The 8,064-nt window shown below is 42.9% G+C and overlaps 1 pseudogene; it reads right to left on the bottom strand.

The window, feature by feature from the left end:
- Positions 1-6,274: 6,274 nt before the first annotated feature.
- LOC143549664 (mitogen-activated protein kinase kinase kinase 20 pseudogene) lies at positions 6,275-7,431 on the bottom strand (annotated as a pseudogene).
- Between the last annotated feature and the right edge of the window lie 633 nt (positions 7,432-8,064).

Below are 8,064 nucleotides of genomic sequence, written 5' to 3'. Positions count from 1 at the left end.
GCGGCGCTGCGCCTGCTGTTTCCTCTTCTCCAACAGGTATACTTTGTTTATATTTTGTGGTTTTATGAGCGTGATTCCGATAGAGTTATTAATGAATCTTTGCTCACTCAAATGTTTGTAGAGCCGGCGACCTTGGTGGATCAACCTCAGGCGCAGCAAGGTACCGAGGCTGCGCCGAAGGTTGCTTTGAAGTCCCCTGTTTTACCCTCGAAAAGGGGGAAAATGGACTTCATGGCGATGTTCGACTCGCGGACGGCGGTGCGCCAAGGTATATATTGCGCTTTGATTTTCTGAATTTTTTCTTTTAGATCAAGTCATGAATCATTTCTCTTTGGTTTTTTCATAGGAATTATAGCTGGCACACAAGCTGCTGGCGCCGGCGCCGGCGCCGTTGGTTCTGCTCCTGCTCCTTCAAGCACTGAATCTCCCCTCATTGGAATTACTAAGGAGCAGGAGACTGTTTTACGCGCTGATCTAGCGGCGTCGAGACCTCCCTCACCTCCTCCTGCGCGCAGTCCTCCTCGCGAGACTGGTTTTGATTTTTCCAAGTCGCAGGAGAAAAGACCTGTTACAGAGGATGATGAGGAGGTCAATTTTGAAGACTCCGATGGCGGCCGCGCAAGCCCTGTAGCGCCACGAGATTTCGTGGCGCAGCCTTCTCGTGGGGCTGGCGCTGACTTTTCTGCTTGCTCTCCGCAGGTATAAGTTCGTTTTGCTCCGCTGTGCGGACTTCCATATTAGTGTTTAGATGACTAAAACGTTGCTTTGTGTTTGCAGGAAGCCGATCACATATACCGCCCGAGATGGAATATTACTGAGGATAGCTCATTTCAATCCATGGGCGTGTGTGAAGACTTCTGGGCTCACTCTGTGTCTCCAGCTGAAAGGAGGTTTCAGGAGGACCGCGCCCGCGTGGACTTGCTCAACGACCATCTTTTTGCTGGGTATGCGTTCTTTGCTGCCTCCCAAGAGCTTCGCAATGATTATATAAAAGTGCGTGATGCTCTTGTGGAGGCCAAGCAAGAGGCTAAGGTTTCTGCTTGGAATCTTTCTGACGCTCGAGAGAGAGCTGAGAAACTCCAAGCAGAGCTCAGCGAGAATCGAGCAAGTGCCAACGCTGCCTTTGTGAAGCGCGGGCATAAGCTGCAGGCTGCGCGGGAGAAGTTGCAGGCGGCAGAGGCGGATGCAGCCAGGTACGCGCGGCGAGCGCGCGATTTGGAGCTAGAGGCAGAGGCGCGTGATCAAACTCTTGTGCAGGCTATCACTGACAAATCTTTATTAGAGAGTGAGGTTGCGCGCTTGAAGAAAGAGCTTGAGGCCGCGCGGGCAGAGAAGGATGAAGCCCTGGCGGCAGCAACGTCTGGCCAAGAAGAGCTCGATGCTGCGCGAGCGGAAAGGAATGAGGCCTTGGCGGCGGCAGCGTCCGACAGAGAAGAGCTAAAACAGACCAAGGAAACTGTTGAGTTGTTAAACTCTCAGATTCCTGCTCTTGAGACGTCTGTTTCTTCCCTCGCGCAGGATCGCCAATGGCTAGTCTCACAGGGTATGACTCGTTGCGCTTATGCGATGAAATACTCAGACGAGTTTCAGACCCTTGTGATGGATTGCAACGCTGCGTCGCGCTTGGTGGGTCGAGCTGAGGGGTTTAAGGATGGCTGTGAATATAGCATGCTGAAGAAGAACCCATCCGACTACCCTAATCAGCTCGACGTTGTCTGCGCTGACATGGCCGAGGTGGGGGAGAAGTATTTGAATACTCTCATTCCCATCCTTGAGCAGGTATTTTAACCTTAATGAGTTTACCTTGACTTATTTTCCTAGTCTTTTGTACTCATACTTTTCCTTATGACTTGCAGATAGCCTCGCTTGCTGACCAGCCCGATCTCGGCGCTCTAAAGAAATCACTTGACGAGTGTGAAGGAGCTGGTGGCAGCGATGATGGCGCAGGAAATGCTGCCTCTGCTAGCGGCTCTGGCGTGGCCAAAGGACCCGCTCCTGACACTATCGTGATAGAAGACGACTCCATTCAAGACGAACAGCTTGACTATGGTCAGCTTGGAGATGACGAGGAGCGGGCTGCGCCAGATGCTGAGGGAGGTAATGATGAGGGCGATGAAGAGGCTGATGTTGATATAGAGACTTGAGAAGCCCTTCATGTTTTTTTTTTATTTGTAGTTTGTATCTCATCATTTTGTAAATTTGTAAACTTCTATGTTTTGGAATGAAATTTTGTTTCTCCCTTATTCGCACCTTGCGCATTCCCAATTCATCTCTTTATATTGCATGTGTTTGCTTGTTGAATATAAGATATGCTTGCACATTGAAATTTGAACAAGGTTGTAAAGAAATTATTTTACTTAATCCTTGTCATATTTCAAGTTATTTTGCAATATTCTGAATATGCTGACACGTGCCTTGGCCTTTCATTATTCCTCTTTTGCGCGACATTATCGCGCATTTATTATAGGGAATTATGAATGAGTTTTTTAGCCTTTACGTGTCAGTATGTGTTACTCTGATATCCATTACAATCCCATGCGCGACCTCGACCTGAGACCTTAACAACTATGTTTTGGCATGTGCTTTGCCTTAGCTGTGCTTAGGTATTTTTATGGTCTAGCTGCGCAGCATGTAGGATGGATGTTGTGAGTAATTTGAGCTAAGGCTCATATTATTGGGCTAAGGCCCTGAGCTAAGGCTCATATTATTGGGCTAAGGCCCTGACGTTTTAGAGTTAAAACTCGTTAACGCGTTTGAGCTTGGAGCTCGCGCATGTATGTTTTACTTCGTTTTATTTTTAGTTTTGATGTCAATACAATGTTGTCATATTGCTCAAAATTAATAAAGGGAAGTGTGAAACATGTATGCAAAAGGTAATAGAACACACATTAAGAGAAAATAGCGCGTATCATTATTCATAATGGCTTAAAAAGCCTTGATTACAAACTTGACATTTTTTACATGAAACATTTTCTAAGCTGTGCTGCGTTCCATGCGCGCGGGATCTTCTTTCCATTCAAATCTTTTAAAGCGTATGCGCCTTTTCCCAATTCTTCCGAGACCTGATAAGGTCCCTCCCAGTTGGGGGACATTTTTCCCGGAGGTATTGCGCGGCTAGCTTCATTGTTCCGAAGGACGAAATCATTCTTCTTGAAGTGGCATTCTTTCACGCGCTGATTGTAATATTTTTCTAGTTTTTTCTTGTATTTGGCTTCACTGATGATAGCCGCCTCTCTGCGCCCTTCAAGTAAGTTGAGATCCAACCTTCTTTCGCGCTCGTTATCCATCTTACTCATCATGAGCACTCTATGGGATGGGCATCCAATTTCTGCTGGAATCATAGCCTCCGTTCCATAGGTTAGGCTGAACGGGGATTCGCCATTGCTGGTTTTGCTTAATGTCCTGTGCGCCCACAGGACATTAGGTAGCTCCTCGACCCATGAATGGGATTCTCCCTCCAACCTTTTCTTCAGCCCATTCAGCAAGCTTTGGTTCGCGCGCTCCACTTGGCCATTCCCTTGAGGGTGGTATACTGAAGTGAAGACTTGGTTGATGCGCAATTCCTTGAGCCAGCTGGATATCTTCCTGTCAGTGAATTGTTTGCCATTGTCGCTCACAATTTCCATTGGCAGGCCAAAACGGCATATGATGTGGCTCCAAATAAATTGCTTCATTGCCTCGGCTGTGATCTTTGCTAGTGGCTTGGCTTCAACCCATTTTGTGAAATAGTCTACTGCCACTACCAAAAATTTTACTCGCCCTTGCGCTTGTGGTAAGGGACCCACAATATCGATTGCCCATTTGTGGAAAGGCCATGCGGAGGTCACTGGAATCAAGTTGTTCTTTGGCCGCATGGTGTTTGGCGCATAGCTTTGGCACGCTTTGCATTTTTGGATCTCTTTTAACGCGTCCAAGTACATGCCTGGCCAATAGTAACCTGCGTTCATTGCCTTGGCAACCACCATACGCGGGCCAGCATGTATTCCACAGATTCCTTCGTGTGTATCTCTCTGATCACATAACTTGCTTCCTCGGCATCCAGGCATTTCATGAGCGGTCCAAGATAAGAGCGTCGATATAACGTACCATCAAGCAGTTCGTAGTTCTGCGACTTGTGTCTTATCTTCCTCGCCTGTGCGCGATCGTCCGGTACTTTTCCCTCCTTCAAGAATTCCATTATTGGAGTTATCCATGATGAAGGTGTCGTATGAATTACAAGGACAGACTTCGCTCCCACCGACGGGTTGCTCATTACTTCCACCCTGACATCTTTGCCAAAGTGATCGAAGCTGGTTGATGCCATCTTGCTCAGCGCGTCAGCTGACTTGTTTTCACTGCGCGGAATATGTATGATTCTGAAGAAGTCAAATTGCTCGGTGAGTTTCTTCGCCTGCTCTAAATACAGAGGCATAGTGTTCTCCTTGGCATCATAAAGGCCATTGACCTGTGCTGCTACCAAGTATGAATCAACATGGGCCTCTAGCTTTTTAACTTCGAATTTGTGCGCGATGCGCAGACCAGCCAGCAGGGCTTCATACTCAGCTTCATTGTTGGTGCTCTTGAAATCCAACCTGATTGCGTAAGTATACTCATGACTTTCTGGATCCACCAGTTTGAGGCCTGCGCCGGACCCTTCGTTGTTTGAAGCTCCATCAGTGAATAATCTCCAAACATTTTCTTCATTTTTGGCTTGTGGAGGGTCTACCTCGCGCTGAGCCTCTTCAATTTTTCCTTCAGGGATTTCTGCGATGAAATCAGCTAACAGGTAACGGGTCTATGGGCTGCAAAAGGATCATTTTGCTAAAGACAACAGGTAACGGGTCTATAGGCTGCAAAAGGATCATTCTGCAACAGGGGCATGTTGGTCAAATTTTTAGGGCGTAATGGAAGATGAGTGAGAAATAACTTAGCAGTGAAGCGGTCATCTAAAACGTCTATCAAGATTTTTGGCTTAAAAACAAGAAATCCTATTGCTTCACAAATACATGGCCAACAGAAGCCTAAATACATTTTTATTTGATATGCATCTATTGGAGACTGATGTACTCCTCTCATCCCATGTCAACGCCTTTTGTCATTCTATTTTTCTTTTAGTATATTTTAAAATTTTGATGTATCATATATGATTGTTGAATATATGTTATTGAACATGTAGGAAAATGGGAAAAAGGTAGGAATCCCATTTTTTATGCTTTGAAATACGGATTAAATCAAGAAAAAAAAATATCAACGACCACCTTACAACAATTGCAAGGATCTGGTGTGAAATTTTTAAGGATTATAAGAATTTAAGATGTTTGGCTCGTGACACTGCATCATGTAGGTCACATTCCTGAGTTGATGTTCCCGTCCACCGGACGGGTAAACTACTAGTTTTTAAAGGAGAGAGAAGCCTTGTATCCAAATTGGGCTTTCCTACACTTTACATCCATTGGGCATTTGTGAAATTAATGAAGGCCTACAAAAAAGCCCAACCTTCTAGTTTCATACTCTACTCTCTTAAATGGGCCTTTTGTAACATCAAATCATCAATAGAAGGATTATCGAATATGCTTTTTAATTTCAGAATTTTTTTAAAGTATGAGACGGGCATAATATTAAGTGATAATTGGTTGGAAAACTCCAAACATCCATAAAATTTGGGAGCCAGAACTTCAAATGCTAAATAAACTAATTGATATACCTGATTCCTAATGAGTAATGATTAATCATATGCCAGACTTAATTGAGTGTGAAGCATAGTTTACAATCAAGCTTGAGATTAAGATCATCAAAATAAATGTTATAAACAAAGTTACACAATGTAGTGTTCAAAATTAAATGAAATATAATTTTAAAAAACATCGTATGAAACAGTCAGATAACCTTACCAAAGGACAAATATAAACCCGTCCCAATAGTAAACCGTAAACATAACCGGTAGTAACGTAAATACATAACCTAGAACAATTCAACAATATCAACATAGATGGTAACCAATGTGAATGACCATTACATTATGGTTATATATCATCATATAAACATTGATTAACTTACGGTACATATATAATAATTATTAACTTTAAATCGACCACTATTAGAATATCTTTTCTTTGCTTCAAACCCAAGTTACATCTCTACCTTTTCACACTAAACACATCATTTAAAGTAACTTAAATTAGTTCCAAAATTAAATTTGCAAAAAGAACATCACGTCAAAAAGTATAAAGAGTTAAAGGTCATGTTTATCTAAATCATTTGTATGAATGTATTTACATCTAATACCAAAATTTAAAACCTAAAGATAAAACTTAAAAAATTAAAAACTAGTTTCATAATCTAATTACACGTCATCTAACGGTGATCCAACTACTTTCAACAGACCAATCAATTATCTCCACCTCATCCATCACCGCTAGCTGTCGTAATCTACTCGCCGGCGACACACCCACCTCAACTCCGGCCCAAGATTTTGATTCCAATTCCGACGACGACAACGACGGTGTCACATTAACCGAATCATCCGATTCCCAATCCGGAAAATCAAATGGATCTCTTGGCGAAATTGACGTGACGCAATCCTCACCGTCCATAAACGGATGATTTAAAAGCATATCCGCGGTCCATCTTTTACCCGCGTCTTTCACAAAACATTTCACTAGGAAATCTTTTCCTGCATCCGACAATTCCCGAGGAATCTCAGGAATGTCGGCCCCACAGCCAATTTTCATTAAAAGCGAACCAATGTCCGAACAACTCCACACCGGCTTCCCGGTTATCATCTCCACCACCAAACACCCTACCGCCCATATATCCGCCGCGGGCCCCTGCTCCCCACCGACAACCATCTCCGGCGCCATATACAACGGCGTACCTCGTACCTCGTATTCCGTGCCAAAACCCTCCGTTAACGCCTTTTTCGACAACCCAAAATCCGCAATTTTAACATTGTCACCATCAAACAACAAAATATTCTGAAGCTTAATATCACAATGAACAAACCCTTTCTCATGAATAAACTTAACCCCTCTCAAAACCGACTTCGTGTACCCGCGAACCTCGGATTCCGACAACCTTAAACTCTCCGAACTCTTAACCTTGTCGGCTAACGACCCGCCGACCGCGTACTCCAATGCGACATTATACAACTTCTGACCGTTTTCAACCGTGAAACAATCACCATAACACGTAATAATATCCGGACAGTCTTTAAGTTCATCTAGTATCATAAACTCGTTCATTAACGAACCCGATTGGTTCGCGGCACACGACTTGACCGCTATTAGTGACGGGACACATGAACCGTTAGTGGTTTTGGCTAGACTGACCTTTGCAAAGGTTCCATGGCCGAGTAGTTGGCCTCTGATCCACTCCATGAGAGTAATAATAATAATAACAATAATAATGTTATTATTATTATTGGTATAGTGAATGAATTGGTGAAGAAGATGAAAGTAGAATATATAGGAGGGTGTGTGTTGTGTGAATGATATTCGAATAATATGAAATGTAACATATATGATTTTAATATTTGGAAACAGAAAGAGAGCGTGATGTTGATTGATGAATATTTATTGAAAACGTGGATGATATGTTTTTCCGCGTTTCTAAATATATACTGTTTGTGGCCAACGATGGTTTGGAGTTGGGTTGTTTATGAATCAAACCGAACCGGGCACAGACATATTCATACATGGTTTGGTTTAAAAGTGAGCCGAACTAAGCGACTTGAATTCGAATAAACGAGCGATATGTTTATGCTTTAACTTGGTTTGGTTTTAATCGAGCGGTTTATTCAGCTTGGTTTTCCTTGGTTTCGTACAAAGTTTTTAATTTTAAAATTCTAAAACTCCAAAATGTCATTAATTCAAAACTTTCAGCTAAAAAAATGTATAGAGTTCTAACTCTAAAAAGTCTAAACTCAAAGTTAACAATAAAACATAAATAATAAGCTCAACGAAAATATATGGTGGATATTTTCTCATAACAATAGAAAAAATAGTTCATGTATCAAGTGTGACGAGAACCAGTAGCTAGTTTTCAAAGCTGTAATCGAAGTACTAAACGACATAATGTCAGGAAATT

Source organism: Bidens hawaiensis, unplaced genomic scaffold (assembly GCF_021521415.1).
Source record: "Bidens hawaiensis isolate Kalapana, Puna unplaced genomic scaffold, B.hawaiensis_p1.1 tig00015706_1, whole genome shotgun sequence".
NCBI classification, from domain to species: Eukaryota; Viridiplantae; Streptophyta; class Magnoliopsida; order Asterales; family Asteraceae; genus Bidens; species Bidens hawaiensis.
This window is presented reverse-complemented; position numbering and strand designations above follow the sequence as displayed.